The sequence below is a fragment of the Hemiscyllium ocellatum genome, chromosome 16 (assembly GCF_020745735.1).
Source record: "Hemiscyllium ocellatum isolate sHemOce1 chromosome 16, sHemOce1.pat.X.cur, whole genome shotgun sequence".
Taxonomy (NCBI): Eukaryota; Metazoa; Chordata; class Chondrichthyes; order Orectolobiformes; family Hemiscylliidae; genus Hemiscyllium; species Hemiscyllium ocellatum.
Window position 1 is genome coordinate 4,343,181 of NC_083416.1, and position 17,636 is coordinate 4,360,816.

The window sequence follows — 17,636 nt, forward strand, 5'->3', positions numbered from 1 at the left end:
CATAAAACAGCAAATCTTCTTGGATCAGAAACATAATTGAGTTCCAAATAAAAGCCAGATAAAGGCCAGATGCTGAAAGCCTCGGGATAGTTCTGACTGCAGCTCTAGCTCCAGGATGGAGCTTTCATGCTGAGCTTCTTTTTAAAGAGTGTGTTACTGTTACAGCGAAGGACAGTGTGACATTTCTTGTGGCAGGTACACTTCCCCAGCTACAGACAGACAGTTCGGTCACATGTCACCTTTACTACTGGGTATACACACACACACACACACACATTCACACACGCACATTTACACAGACACACATTCACACACACACATTTACACTGACACGTTCACACACACATTCACACATGCACATTTGCACGCACACAGACACACACACACGCATTCACACACAGACACACACATTCACATACACACAGACACACACACACATTCACACATACACACATTCACACACACAGACACACACACACACATTCACACACATTCACACACATTCACACACACACATTCACACACACACATTCACACACACACATTTACACAGACACACATTCACACACACACACATATTCACACACGCACATTTACACACGCACATTTACACACACACACACTCATACACACACACAGACACACACAGACATTCACACACACACAGACACACACACACATTCACACACACTCAGACACACACACACACATTCACACACACTCATTCACACACACACAGACACACACACATTTATACACACAGACACACACAGGCCTTCACACACACACTCATTCACACACACATACACACACACACATTCACACACACAGACATACACACACACAGACATACACACACACATTCACGCACACAGACATACACACATTCACACACACACATTCACACACACAAAGACACACACGTATTCACAAACACATATTTACACACACACATGCATTCACACACACGTTTACAGACACACACATTCACACACACACACACACACACACACACAAACACACACTCACTCACATTCACGCACAGACTCACACACAGACATGTACACACTCATACACATATACACATTCTCGTACACACACTCACTCACACACACACACACACACACAAACACACACACATTCTCTCACACACACACATTCTCTCACACACACATGCATTAACACACTTCCCTGCAGTAAGTCAGAGCATCACAGCTCCATCCTTGGCCTGGTTAAAAAAGCCACAGGGATGTAGGAGGTGACTGAACCTACCCTCGACCCCAAGCAGCTGCTGTACTGTCGTTTATATAGATGGAAGAAAAATAGCTGCTCTCTTGGTAAGCACAATTTGAAAAAAAACAGAATACAGTCCATTTAATATATTTTTCAATTTAAACAGAATCACGGCATCTAGTTGATGTGCAACTAAACATATGAGTTACACAAATAATAAAGTGATTCCTGGGAACTTCAAGGAGGTAAAGAAAGACTGAAATATCCAGCAAGGCTGTTAGTCTTTGTGGAAGAGAATGAATGGGTTAATGTTTCAGATGTAGCCCTTTCAACAGAACTGATAGTGGGAAATCTGAAATGAAAGCAGAAATTGCTGGAGAAACTCAGCAGGTCTGGCAACATCTGTGGGAAGATCACTGGAGTTGAAACGTTAACTTTGTTTTCTTTCCACAGTTGCTGCCAGACCTGCTGGGTTTTTCCAGCAATTTGTGTTTTTGTTTCAGCTTTCCAGCATCCGCAGTTCTTTGTTTCATGAGGGGGAGAGCTGTTTTCCATAACACGGAACACTCCTCAGTCTGTGTTCTGCTCCATTAATGGGGTTTCCCCCTTACTGTCCTCATAAACTCTCCCCAACTCAAACAAATAACCTGTCCGTCAGATCCTGTTGGGCAAGTTGCGTATTTCTAACTATTCCTTTTTGTTAAACTTTTGAAGCAATGAACAACACTGGTTTTACTAAAGAAAACAAATCAGTTACACAGCAACAACGTTTCACTGAGAGTGTACGGTATGGTTTTCTGCAGGGTTATCGTTATGCTAAAGAGGCTCTCAACATTTGAAAACATGATATTTGGCAAAATAATCCTCAGGCAGAAGGCAGCAATGCTTGAGGCATGGACAACAATACAGCCCAATGTCATTGCAAGCTTTCACATTGTTTTGAAGTGGATTTGGCTTCTCATTGATGTATAACGTGCGATGTGCGTGTGAAGTTATCAAACTGACAATCTGTCACTGAGACAAACAGCAGCCTTCACCTGGCACAATGCTGTTCCTCAGCGCTGGCTTCACACTGCGTGCAGTACTCAATCACATTTATAAAGATTCCAAACACTCCTTTCAGATGTTAATGTGCTGGCAGCCCCCTCATCAAGAAATCTGTTTGAGTCAAGCTGAAGGATGTTGACACAAGATCACAGAATGTCTACAGTGCAGAAAGAAGCCACTTGGATCATTAAGTCTGCACTGACCCTCTGAAGGGCATCTCACCCACACATTTCCCAAGGTTAATCCACCCATCTTGCACAACCCGAGACACACTATGGCACAATTTCTCATGGCCAATCCACCCTAACCTGCACATCTATGGACTGTGGGAGGAGACCCACACAGAGACGGGGAGAATGTGCAAACTCCAGTCACCTGAGGCTGGAATCGAACCTGGGTCCCTGAAGCTGTGTGGCAATTGTGCTAACCACTGGGCCACAGTGCCAGTGATCTTCCCAATCAGTTAAAGCTAGGTGTTAAGGAACTCTCCCATGTTGTCCTAGCAACGTGTCTCAACCTGTAAGCCCACATTGTCCCCTTTCCCACTCCAACTAGTTTTTGTGATGATGCTAAAGGTCCACATGTGTTTTGGAATTGAGTTGAGAAATTCACTTCACATTTGGTCGCTACAGCCTCTCCCTTTGAGTTGGGTTTAAGCTCAGAGGTAAGATTCCAGACGAGCATTTCTAGATTACTGGACTATGATTGCTGAGTGCGGAATGATGGCTAATGCAGTAAGACACTTCCCCCCCCCCCCCCAATACATTCTGTTTCCTGTGGTTTGGAATCTTTCATCAGAATTCCATTCATAGCCGGGTTGGTAGGATTTTACTCAATGTGGCTTTAACTACATACTCTCAGTGGTCTTACTCACTGTAGAACTGGCAAGAGACCTGTGTTCTCTCTCCTCATGAAAACCCACCAAACCACATGCCAATCAGTCCCCTGGTGAGCCCACACAAGGGCTCCAAGGGGGCACTGCCCCTGCCTGATATCCAGGCTCCCAATCCAACCATGATTGCCTTCTGGTCTAAGGAGCAAAGAACAAAGAAAAATACAGCACAGGAACAGGCCCTTCAGCCCTCCAAGTCTGCCCTGATCCAGATCCTCGATCTAAACCTGTCACCTATTTTCTAAGGATCTGTATCCCTCTGCTCCCTGCAAGAAGAGACCTTGGAGTGCAGGTTCATAGCTTCTTGAAAGGAGAGTCTCAGGTAGATAGGATAGTGAAGAAGGCATTTGGTATGCTTTCCTTTATTGGACAGAGTATTGAATATAGGAGTTGGGAGGTCATGTTGTGGCTGTACAGGACATTGGTTAGGCCACTGTTGGAATATTGTGTGCAATTCTGGTCTCCTTCCTATCAGAAGAATGCTGTGAAACTTGAAAGGGTTCAGAAAAGATTTACAAGGATGTTGCCAGGGTTGGAAGATCTGAGCTACAGGGAGAGGCTAAATAGGCTGGGGCTGTTTTCCCTGGAGCGTCAGAGGCTGAGGGGTGACCGTATAGTGGTTTACAAAATTATGAGGGGCATGGATAGGATAAATAGGCAAGGTCTTTTCCCTGAGCCGGAGGAGTCCAGAACTAGTGGAAATAAGTTTAGGGTGAGAAGTGAAAAGTATAAAAGAGACCTAAGAGGCAACTTTTTCACACAGAGGGTGGTACGTGTGTGGAATGAGCTGCCAGAGGAAGTGGTGGAGACTGGTACAATGACAACATTTAAAAGGCATCTGGATGGGTATATGAATAGGAAGGGTTTAGAGGGATATGGGCCAAGTGCTGACAAATGGGACTAGATTATTTTAGGATATCAAGTAGGTATGGATGAGTTGTTCCGAGGGGCCTGTTTCTGTGCTGTACATCTCTATGCCCAGGTGCCTGCACAGTTTGATCAGCTGCGTGTATCGTTTGGTGACAGACACAGTAACAGCTGGGAACATCCCAGTGATGGGGGAGGGGCGCAGGGGGCAGTGGTGGGGGGGGTGGGCGGTTTGCAACACTGACGCCCTTAAGAGGTCTGTAAGCTGACCCTTTGAGGACCTCAACTGACATCGCCATTCCCATTTCCAAGCTCGTGACTTATGGGAGCGGAAGGTTCTCCCATTTCGGAGAGTTCCCGTCTCAGTGTTTCAAATGCATTTCACTGATAACAGTCCCGTGAAGCAGGAGAATCGACATTTCAGGCATGAGCCTTTCTTCAGGAACTGCCACACAAGGCACAGTTCTGACTCCAAATGTTGCACAAGGGGTTTGAAAGGATAAATACTGAGGAGTGCATTAAGCACAACACACAGCGGTGACATCTGACAGAGTTACAGGGAAACAGCAATAATCTTATTTAAGACAAGAACCTATTCTCACTAGGCTACCTTGTGGGTATCCTCAGGTCCACCAGATGGAGTAGGCCTCTGGATCTCTACCCTAAATAGAATGCTGCTGCCTCACAGTGCCAGTGACCTGGGTTCACTTCCACCCTCAGGTGACTGTCTATATGGAGTTTGCATGGTGTCTATGAGGGTTTCCTCCTACAGTCCAAAGATGCGCAGGTTAGGGTGGATTGGCCATGGTAAATTGTCCTGTTGTGTGTGGGTTAGGGTGGATTGGCCATGGTAAATTGTCTTGCAGTGTTCAGACCAGGTGGGTTAGCTATGGGAAGTTCAGGGATTGCATGGGATGCTCTTTGGAGGCCCAGTGTGGGCTGAATGGCCTACTTCCACACTGTAAGGATTCCATAATGACAGATTGGAATCCCAAAGTATTGTGAACTTTTTTAACTTTGAATTTCAAAACATTTTTAAAAGAGGATGGTTTCAGACAAAAATAGACTGCAGAATGTAAATTCACAGCTGACTGACAAAATCAGGTCTGGGACCCTGGAATTTAGAGGGTTGGGAGAACCACAAACAGGGACATAACAGGAAGAGATAACAAAGCAGCAGATTATCTTCCCCCTCTCAGCAGAGGGCCACGTCTTCAGACATGTTTTATGTTTCGCCATCCAGGATATGTGTGTGTGTGTGTGTGTGTGTGTGTTTTCCAGTGAAAGGTGGGTGTGCAAATGAACTGAGGCACGCATGTATGTGCCAGGCTGGGTTTGAGTGTCAGTGTGCTGTGAAAATTCATGAACCACCTGATACCTAACCCTGCACTGCAGATGAACAGACTCTCTCTCTCACTCTGAGTGCGAGAAGCCAGTTAGCTAACAAGACAGTTCAAAGGAAACGTGATAAAGAAGGACTTTCTTGCCCCATATATGGCCAGGCAACCATCATCCAAGGCATTTCAACCATTTAAGCCAAAGAATTTCACAAGATTGTTCAACTATTGATATTCCACAATCTATTCTTCATGAAGCATCAATCTTACCTTAAACCTGTGCGAATGGCTGTTGCATTATCATTTCTGTTCACGGTTCTGTTAACCCAACAAAGCCTGGTTGAATTGGCTCCTTTTGTAACATATTCACTTGGTCCCAGAGAAAGGCATCCGAAAGGGAGGAACCCTTCTCCAAATTAACCGCACGATGACCAATCAAAAGGATGATGAATTAAATCACCTCTTCACCTCGAAGCTTAATGACTAGGATTATCTGTTTGGAGCAATGATAACCCAGGGTCCCCAGCCCGGTCTCTGAGTTGTGACATTGCAAGCGCGTTGCACAGAGAGCAATGGTAATAAGGGTCAGTGATGGGGATTGCTCACACCAGCTGCTGTCACACAGTCAGGACATCAGCTCATAGAGTTTTACAGAATAGGAAAAGGCTCTGCAGCTGGTTATGTCTGGGCCTCGCATCAAACATCCAATAATCCTACCTTCCAGCACTTGGGCGTAGCCTTGTGTGCCATTGACATTTTAAAGTTCTCATCCAAACACTTCTTAAATGTCTCGACCACATGTTAGTTTTCCTCAAATCCCTCCTGCTTCCTAAAAGCCTGTGATACCTGGTTACTGATTCCTTGACTAAGTTTCTCACCCTGATCATCCCCCTCAGAACCTTGTACACCTCGGTCAGATCCTACCCTCAGCCTTCTCTGCTCTAGGGAAAGTAACCGCAGCCTATCTCATCTCTCTTCACCGCTACTCCAGCCCAGGCAACATCCTGATGAATCCCCTCTGCACCCCCATCCTTCCTATAGTGTGGGGACCAGAACTGCGCACAGTCCTCCACATGTGGCCTAACGTATACTATTCAATGCTTTGATGAGTAGAGACAAGTAAATAGGGTGGCATGGTGGCCCAGTGGTTAACACCAGGGACCCAGGTTGAATTGTGCACTTGGGCATCCGATGGTGTGGAGATTGCACGTTCTTCTGCATGGTTTTCCTCCCAGTGCTCTGGTCTTGTGCAGGTTACAATGATTGGCCATGCTAAATTGTCCATAGAGTCCAGGCATGTGCAGGTTAGGTGGATTAGCCATGGGAAAGGCAGGGGTACAGGGAGAGGGTAGGGGAGTGGGTCTGGGTGGGATCATCTTGGGAAGTTGGTGTAATTGTTCAAGTTTAGCACAGACTTATTGCAGTGTTTCCATTTGCTGAGCTTGCTGAAGAAAGATGCTCATTGTTAACTGTGAGTGTACCCACCACCCTTCCTCCTGCTCCCCAGATAACCACAAACATGGCATTTACCAATTTCAACATAAGCCTTTGGGAAAACCTGGAGGTGCTCCTCAGCATTCCAAAATGACATCAACGATTCCTACTGACTTACAGGATTCACCAGACATAATCCTGATCTTTGATGGATTAACTTATCGAAAGCAAAGTAAAGAACATTGGCAAGTAATTCAGAAATGAAAGCAGGAAATACCTCCTCACGTGTTGGAGGCCTAACTTATTTATTTTTTAAAAAGCCTTCATCTGCCTCTAATTTAACTGTTGCTATGGTATAATGTTCGGAGCAATCTCCCTTTAAGAGCTCAACATGCAAATGGGCCAAACACCCAGCTGTTAGAACATACCCCCACAGTGGCTCAGTGGTTAGCACTGCTGCCTCATAGCACCAAGGTCCTGGGTTCAATTCTAGCCTCGGGTGACTGTCTGTGTGGAGTTTGCATGTTCTCCCTGTGTCTATGCAGGTTTCTTCCTGCAGTCCAAAGATATGCTGGTTAGAATGGATTGGCCATGCTGAATTGTCCCATAGTGTTTGGGAATGTGCTAGTTAGGTGCATCATTCAGAGGGAATGTAGAGTGATATGGGAGTGGGTTACTCTTTGGAGGGTTGGTGTGGACTTATTGGGCTGCTTGGCCTGTTTCTACACTGAAGGGATTGTTTAAAAAGAGTCACAGCCTCTGCAATGTTGCACTCCAGGCACAGGCAGTGTCTACAGTTTACTCTGCAGTGTTTTTTTAGTTCAGCTATACGTAAACCCATTAGACATCTTCAAATAAATCAAATTGTGCACATCTCATTTGTTTAACATTTAGATAAAACATGAATATTATTTTATAATATGCAGATTTTTTTTAATAAACTGAACAAAGAGGCAACGGTTTTGTAAGATTGAAGTCCAAAGGGAGCAACAGCAAACAAAAGATAATTGTAATCTGAATTTCCTCTTCTTAAATGTGAAAGCACATTATGAGTTTGGAATCAGGACAGACTTGCTGAGGAGAAAGCAAAACCAAGAACTGTCTTTAGGTTGAGATTTCAAAGTAACATTACTTATTATATGTTAGTAGTAAATGTTACTGGACATGGCAGGCGTCAGGCTCTGACTTACAATTACAACAGGTTGAGACTAATCTATTTTTTTCTTGTGTACACATCAATGAGCTCTCAAACGTTTCTCATTCTAGAGTATTGTAACACCATGTACATTGTGCTATTTATAATCAGTCATGTGCAACTCCAGGATATCATTCCAAGGTTGCTCCATGGTCCTGAAGTTCTTCTACAACAGAATATAGGAAAAGGAAGAAAATAAGATTCCTTTGTAAACAGTGAGTATTTCCAAGTTGACCAGGAGGGTGCAGGCAGACAGCTAATCCAAATCTGTCCTATCTAAAGACTATTTCAAATCTCAATTGCCGTCTGGAGTCAGTCCCAAACTGAACTAACAGAAAACATGTCTCAATTCAGAAAAGGTGGGCTGTCTTCAGAGCTAACAAATCAAGCCCTAAAACAGGTTTCAAGACCCAATAAACAGAAAAGAACACTAAGAATGGTGATGAAAACACAGGAAGAAGGTTGAATGTAAAATGAACAGAATAGCAGAAGGAAGGATACCAAATCCCTCATCACGAACTGGAGAGCCATAGATCTACCCTCCAAGTTCAACCTTTTAAAACAAAGACTGCAACTATTCGTCCAGCATTTTCAGAACTTGTTACACAAGCTCTAGCTCCTGGTATCAGTTGGTAAGTAGGTGGTGCAGAGTCAAGACCTGGGGCTTTTCTAACGAGGATCAGAAAGAACCTGCAAAGATATGGAAAGCTGTATTAGATTAGTTGCATTTAAGAGTAAAAAGTGAGGTCTGCAGATGCTGGAGATCAGAGCTGAAAATGTGTTGCTGGTTAAAGCACAGCAGGTTAGGCAGCATCCAAGGAACAGGAAATTCAACGTTTCGGGCATAAGCCCTTCATCAGGAACGCACTCTCCTCATTCCTGATGAAGGGCTTATGCCCGAAACGTCGAATTTCCTGTTCCTTGGATGCTGCCTAATCTGCTGTGCTTTAACCAGCAACACATTTTCAGCTAGTTGCATTTAAGAGTCAATTTTACAGTTCTTCAGTTAGGGTTGATATCCTATGGGCAGTCGCTACAGGAATCAATAGTTGTAATCAATAATAACTCTAGTCAGCAGATGCCTTGGCAAAGCGATTGTAATGAGGCTGAATAGTTGGAGTAGATAATGGATAATGTGGCAAATATGGACCAAAAACCGAGATTGACTCAGGAGCTAGTACATTTACTGCTTTGGTTTGGGCAAATGATGTTGTTTGGAACTCAGTTGGTACCGTGGACATCTGGGAGAAAGTGAGGACTACAGATGCTGGAGATCAGAGTTGAAAATGTGTTGCTGGAAAAGCGCAGCAGGTCAGGCAGCATCCAAGGAACAGGAGAATCGACGTTTCGGGCATAAGCCCTTCTTCAGGAATGACAGTCCTGAAGAAGGGCTTATGCCCGAAACGTCGATTCTCCTGTTCCTTGGATGCTGCCTGACCTGCTGCGTTTTTCCAGCAACACATTTTCAGCACCATTGACATCTGCTAAATTACAATGGACCACCATTTGCGCACTAACAACGCAATGCCATTTGCCATGAAGGCCAGCAGTATTGTAACAGGTAAACACAATTGGACCAGCAGTCAGTGGGCTACTAGGACATACAGTTCTCAACATGTGACTATCCATGAGCTCACCAAGAGTCCCAGGGGCAGCAGAGCAGACCAAGGACCATCAGGTTGATTCAGCCCAAAATTTATAACAATCGTACCTGGACATGACTAGTGCCAGAGGAAGTTTCAAAGGTGATGCCACATCAGAAGATCAATCCCTCTTCGACAATGTACCGCTCAGATACTGGAAAACATTAACTGTCCATTGGATGACACAGAATGCAATGGCACCATCCTCCGTGTATATCACCATACAGAATTCTGTCGTTCAGTTCTGTGTGTACTGACCAGTGGTGGTACAATCAGCCACATCAACACTTCTCCCTACAGAGATGCCCATACTAGAAGAGTTGAATCTGAAGTTCACAGGAGCTATGTCCTTCTCTGAGCTGGGCATCAGACATGGGTAATGGTCGATACACTTAGCTGGGCAATCTCAGGGAGTCACCACCTCCAGACCACAATTTGGAAGCTATTGCTGTGGAGATTTCCTTTTAGTTTATCTGTCAGTCAAGATCTATTCCAGCTGCTGATGGACAGAATTACAGAAAACATGTCTGGACGTGTAGGTATTGTAGATGGTATTGTAATCATGGGTGAAATCATAAGGATGGATTAGGGGTTAGCACTGCTGCCTCGCAGTGCCAGGGACCCGGGTTTGATTCCACCCTTGGGTGACTGTCTGTGTGGAGTTTGCACATTCTCCTTGTATCTGCATGGTTTTCCAGTTCCTCCCACAGTCCAAAGACGTGCAGGCTAGGTGGATTGGCCGTGCTAAATTATCCCGTGAGGTGGGTTAACCATGGGAAATGCAGGGTTACAGTGATAGGATAGGGAGATGGGTCTGGTTGGGAGGCTCTCCAGAGGGTCTTGGTGGGCTGAGTGGCCTGCTTCCACATTGTAGGAATTCTGTGAAATAGAGCGTGATCACTCTCGTGCATGGTTGGCAGTAGCTTTCAGCGAAGGATTCATTGTGTTTAAGCGAATCAGTTGGATCAATGTTTGTTTTTGGCTTTATGTATTCAGGTTGTTGAATCCATGCTGAGCCAGACAAAAGCAAAGATGTAAGACAAATGCTTACCTCACAAGACAAAGATAACCAAAAGAGATGGCTTGGATTTTTCAACTGCTTGGCACCATGTATTCCAAACTAATCCAACACAGCCTCATCATTGACAGAGCTACGAAAGCCATACCAATCGTACAATGTTACCCAACAGTGATGTTCAGAAGTGGAAACCACGTGCCTCATTTGTATTACACATCGATAGCATCAGAATGTTATTGCTGTTTGGTGCACAGTGTGTGAGTGGGTATGCATGTTCATCTGGCTGTCCATGGATGTGTCTATATCTGGATACAGCCATCCACTATCTATTTGGGTGCTGGTGTGTACAAGTTCTTCATGAAACCCCATGTCCTTTAACTCCCAACACAACAGCTAGTAGCATTGAGGAGTGCCTTCAATAGGTGTATTGGCGATTTATCTAGAATGATTCTCTCTGGACAGATGGAGGCAGAGAGGAGATCTGGTTGATGTTCACAAAGTCCTGAGCGGGCTGGACAGATTGGATGGGGGGAAGCTGTTTTCGCTTGTAAAGGAACCAAGGGTGAGAAATCATAGAGTTACAAATAAAAGGCAAGTGTGATTTAAGAGGAAGCTTTTTCATGGAGTTAGGGTACTGTACAGAACGGGCCAGGAAATGCAGTGGAGGCAGGTTCCACAGAGGCATTCAAAAAGGTCCTAGCTGGATTTTTTTTTGGATAATGATGGTGTGAGGGACAGGGAAAAGACAGCAGCAGGCTGACTCAGTGGTTGGCACTGCTGCCTCACAGCGCCAGGGATTCGGGTTCGATTCCAGCCTCAGATGACTGTCTGTGTGAAGTTTGTACATTCTCCCTGTGTCTGCCTGGCTCCCCTCTGGGGATTTCCTCCCACAGTCCAGAGATGCACAGGTTAGGGTTGATTGGCCATACCGTGGTGTCCAGGGATGTGCAGGATAGGTGGGTTAGCCTTGAGGAAGTGCAGAGGTGCAGGGATTGTGTGTGTCTGGATGGGCTGCCCTTCAGAGGGTCAGTGTGGGCTGAATGGCCTGTGTTCACACCGTAGGGATTCTATGATTTTAAAATCAGTAATAGATAATAGAGCCAGTTGAATAATCAGGCCTGCGTAGGGTCAAATGGCTTCCTTGTGCACTCAAATAATGTTGTTAAATGGTGATAACTCATTGCTGATTTTATAGATAGTGATTCTGAGTTCCACCCAATCTGTTCACTGGAATAGATTGGAGCTCAGAAACAAAGTAATTGCTGGATTTGCCTTTTGAAAGCGTTAATGGGTCACATCTCTTTGGCAAGTGCTTAAACTTCCAGGAGTTTGTTCTCCTGGTGCTAGCACCTCCCTCAGGGGGAGTTTGCCTCAGGAAGAAGCTTCTAATTATTTTGACAAAATTGCTCAGGCTGCCTTCTGTCCAACCACAACACTTAAGCCGCCAAATCTTTATTCGAAAGAGAAATTGCATGTTAATTAGTTGCCCCCAAAATACACAAATATGAAGCTATTACTGTAATGCTATCTGTCTTGACAGAATATTGGGTAACTGTTATAGCTGTCGGGAATACTGTGGTGTAATGCCATAATGAAACGTTGAGGTAATTAAGAGTTACAGCATTGAGATGAGGCTGAGCATGTTACAGACATTGCTCAATGTGATAGTAAGCTGTTCAAAGCAGATGATGTGTGACTGTGTTCAGTTACAATCACAGAATTTGTACATTCCTGAAAGAGGCCATTTGGCCCATCGTATCTGCACCAGCTCTATTGTCCAGTACCAATCTCCTGCCTTTCCTCCATATCCCTGCACACCTTTTCCATCTAAATAATCATTCAATGCTCTCCTGAATTTCCGAGCACTCTCCCCAGTTCCAGTGAAAATAAGCCCAGTGCCTGTCTAGCCTATCCTTAATGTGGAGGTGCCCGTGCCTCATTGGGATGGACAAAGTTAAACATCACACAACACAACAGCAGCACTCTGAAAGTTTGTGATTTCAAATAAACTTGTTGGACTCTACCCTGGTGTCATGTGATGTTTTACTCAATCCTTAAAAGACCACCTACTCACTCAAGCCCTGTTGAGATTTGCAGGTGAACACAACAATTTGAAGAAGTAATTCGGTAATTCTCCCCATGCATGGCCAATGTGAGGAATAAGTTGGGCTTTGTATCTTCTGGCTTCATAATGTATATTAGGGACAGTTTCCATTTGAGATTGCAGCCCAATGACCCTCACTGGGAGATTCACGCACGTGGATATCAGGTCAAGACAAGGAGCAAGGATTTCCATTGTCAGCCATCTGGATGCAATTTGGACTCTAAGTTGTAGCAATTGTAGAAATTATTTTTAATCTGCTCAAGTTTCTACTTAAATTGTTTGCACATCAGCAACATAATGAAGAATTATTGAAAGCTTTGTTGCAGTATGAGTTAACACCTTGAAGTGAGCGCTTTAGATGTCTCCTGGTGCACTATGGACCTCTCCTTTGTTATGCCAAAGTCATGAGGTTCCCAACTCATTGTAATTCCAGACCGGACATCCCCAAATGGTTATGCTTCTGGGGTTTTTAAAAAAAATTCATTGATTCATTTGATGAGGGCATTACCAGCCAGGTCAACGCCTATTAATGATGAGCGGTTAAGGGTCAACGCTTATTACCGGTGAACGGTTAAGGGTCAACGCCTATTACCGGTGAACGGTTAAAGGGAAACGCTTAATACTGGTGAGCAGTTAATGGTCAATGCCTATTACCAGTGAGCGGTTAAAGGTAAACACTTAATACCGGTGAACGGTTAAGGGTCAACATCTATTACCGGTGAGTGGTTAAGGATCAACGCCTATTACCAGTGAGTGGTTAAGGGTAAACAATTAATACCGGTGAGCGGTTAAGGGTAAATGCTTAATACCAGTCATTAGTTAAGGGTCGACGCTTATTACCAGTGAGCGGTTAAGGATCAATGCTTAATACCGGTGAGCAGTTAAGGGTCAACCACACTGCCGTATTGGACTCACATGTAAGCCAGACCAGGTAAGGATGGTAATTTCCTTCCCCAAAGAACATTAGTGAACCTAAAGGTTTTTTCACAATCACGATTAGACTCTTAATTCCAGATTTGTAACCAATTAAAATTCCACCATCTGCCCTGGTGGGATTTGAACCGATGCTCCTAGAGCCCCTGGATTAACTATCCAGCAATAATGCCACTGTGCTGTCACCTCTCCTGGATGAGGGTGAGCGATGAACACTAATTCCTCTCTCGGTTAGTTCACATCCAGGTGAATTCAGTAATGATCCCTTCCCACATGTTTACGTTTTTCCAATCCAAATGTATTATTTTTTAAAGGAGCTAGGTTAAGCAGGCTTTCCTCAATTAAAGAAAGAGTGAATTTTTCAGCTGTTAAACACAAGGAAACACGGATAAATGTAGCACAGATTAGAAATATGAATTCATTAAAATGTTAACATGTAAACTGATATCAGTCCCTGGGTTTTGGGTAGGGTGGGCTGCTGGAATCTTGCAGCTGTTAAGTTGGATGAGACTGGTAACACTGATGTTGGTGGTGAAGCCGTTGATTTCGAGATTCTTGGCTCCGCAGTTCATTAGCAGGTGTCTGTCTTGTTTCCTTCCTGTGGCCTGAAGCAGGGTGGCACGGTGGTTAGCACTGCTGCTTCACAGCACCAGGTCCTGGGTTTGATTCCAGCCTCAGGTCACTGTCTGTGTAGAGTTTGTACACTCTCCCTGTGTTGTGTGTGGGTATCTCTGGGTGCTCTGGTTTCCTTCCATGATCCAAAGGTGTGCAGGATTGGGCATGGGAAATTGCCCGTAGTGTTCAGGGATGTATAGGTTAGGTACATTAGTCAGGGATAAAAGTAGAGTAATAGGGTAGGAGGATGGCTATGGGTGGGTTACTCTTTGGAGGGTTGCTGTGGACTTGTTAGGCCGAAGGGCCTGTTTCCACACTGTAGGGGGTCAGTGAAGGTGTCCTGCCTGAAATGTTGACTCTCCTGCTCCTTGGATGTTGCCTGACCTGCTGTGCTTTTTCCAGCAACACACTTTTATCAACTCTTCCCTCTTATCAGTGACTACACTGACGGCCCTGGCTCCTAGCTCTCAAAGCATGAGACAGTCTTTCTTTTACCTGCAGCGCAGGGGTGTCTTCATGGTTGTAGTCAAGCTGTTCCCTTTGCAATACACCTATCCACATTCACAGAGCATCCTGCTAACACACACCAATCAGGGGTTGCTGCTGATTATTAACCCCTCTTTGTAAATTCCTGGTAGTGATAAAACACAAAGAGCTTTCCAGTTCAGGTCATATTTCACAAGAGATGGTCTTCTCCTGACAGGACTAATCAGTCCTCAAACAAAACAGCAATTGCTGGATAAACCCAGCCGGTCTGGCAGCATAGAGTCTTAGAGATGTACAGTACGGAAATAGACCCTTTGGTCCAACTCGTCCATGCCAACCAGATTTTGTAAATTAATCTAGTCCCATTTGCCGCCATTTGACCCATATCCCTCCAAACCCTTCCTATTCATATACCCATCCAGATGCCTTTTAAATGCTGTAATTGTACCAGCCTCCACCACTTCCTCTGGCAGCTCATTCCAGACATGCACCACCCTCTGTGTTGCCTGTCAGGTTCCCCTCTCACATTAAACCTATGCCTTCTAGTTCTGGACTCCCCCACCCCAGGGAAAAGACTTTGTCTATTTACCCTATCTATGCCCCTCATGATTTTATAAACCTCTATTAGGTCACCCCTCAGCCTCTGACACTCAGGGGAAAACAGCCCCAGCCTATTCAGCCTCTCCCTATCGCTCAAACCCTCCAACCCCAGCAACATCAGGGGAATACGGTGGCACAGTGGTTAACACTGCTGCCTCAGGGTCCCAGGTTCAATTCCAGCCTCGGGCGACTGACTGTGTGGAGTTTGCACGTTCTCCCCGTGTCTGTGTGGGTTTCCTCCGGGTGCTCCGGTTTCCTCCCACAGTCCAAAGATGTGCGGGTCAGGTGAATTGGCCATGCTAAAATGCCCTTAGTGTTAGTTAAGGGGTAAATGTAGAGGCATGGGTGGGTTGCGCTTCGGTGGGTCAGTGTGGACTTGTTGGGCCGAAGGGCCTGTTTCCACACTGTAAGTCTAATCTAATCTAAAATATCCTTCTGAGTCCTTTCAAGTTTCACAACATCCTTCCTGTAGCAGAGAGACCAGGAATGATCTGTGGAGAGAAAACAGAGTTAACATTTTGGGTCCAATGATCGTTCTTCAGAATTGATGGTAGCTCAGTCAAGGTGGTATACATAACTCAGGACAGGGGTGTGAGGAGAATGCGCAGATAGATGGAAATGGAACCCAGGGAGAGAAAATGACAGGCAGGGAGACAGAGGAATGGGTAGTAGTATTCCCAGAAGAAAGGAAAGATGATAAGGCCATCATAAGTCGGTGAAAATGTGTCACCTGTACTGGAAGTTGCCCAGGCCATCACAGGTCCTGGGGTGCAGGGCTGCGTAAAGGACCTGGGGAAAATGTTCAGGCTATAAAGTTATTGAACTCCATGTTGTGTCCTAGAAGCTGAGGTCCCCAAGTGGAATATGAGTTGCCATTCTTCCAGCTTACACTGAATCTTGCTAAAGCACTGTAGCAGACTGAGATAGAGAGGAACACAGTGGTGTGTTGAAGGCAACAGGAAGTTCAGAGACACTTTTGTGGACAGAATGTGGACGTTTTGAGAAGTGCTCACCCAGTCTCCAGTGACACAGGAGGCTACATTGTGAGCAGCGATTGCAATAGACTACACTGGGTGACCTTGTTGTCTCTTTCTTTTAGGTCTCACTGTTTGATGTTGTCCTGACATGTGACATGTGTGACATTCCATGGAGGCAGCCACTGAGTTGACATCCACAGTCATCTTTCAGCTCCGTGTCTTCTTTAAAGAAACCACATGTTGTGACTATAAGCTCAGTTTGTCTGCAAGTAATCCAAGGCCAAGACCCACATGTTCCCTGCGATTGAAGATATCACATGTCTCATTCTGTAGCTCTGATACACTGAAATCAGGGAGGTTGGCACCAAAACCTCAATCAGAGGCACACAAGTGAAAACACTTGGAGAGTTTCAACATATTTTATTCAATTGGCTTAGTTTATTGAAGCCAATATTTAATGTGTTTGATCTTACTGCAGCAGGCCAACTGAAAACTCACTCTCGATCACCCAAAAAGGCAGCTGTCTGTTTGTGTTCTGTGTGCTTTTACTTTCCAGCTTTGGAAAGCGGTGGCTGTTGTTTGGATTGCAAAGATGTCAATGTCTCACCTGATTTCGCTGCTCGTTGGATGCTGCCTGAACTGCTGTGCTCTTCCAGCACCACTGATCCAGAATCTGCTTTCCAGCATCTGCAGACATTGGTTTTACCTCGTCTGATTGTCCAGTCTTCTCTTGGAGAAGACCTCCTGTTCCTTTGGGTGTGCGCGTTTCTGAATCAAAGACTTGTTCAAAGAATCAAAACATTTAAAAGACATTTGGATAAGCATATGACTAGGAAAGGTTTGGAGGGATGGGGGCCAGGAGCAGGGTAGGTGGGGCTGGTTTAGTTTGGGATTATGGTCGGCACGGATTGGTTGGGCCGAAGGGTCCGTTTCTGTGCTGTATGACTCTCTGGATCTCAACCAATGAAACTCATTGGAGTTAGGTCTTTAAAAAAAAACACTATTGTAATAGGAATTCAAAATAAAGTTTTGCAACAGTTTAACTTTCAATGAGGATGCAGTGTGAACATAACTGTAAACTCTTTGAGTAGCACAGAGCTACATTTGTCCTCCTATACACATTACTCGGCTGTAAAATTCCATCTTACACCAGATTGTAGGGAAAGACTGGCTGGGGGGGGCGGGGGAATGGGGAGAGGTCAGACTGCACTGACTATAGATCATTCCTTTCTTTATTAATCTTTTGACAGTTGGC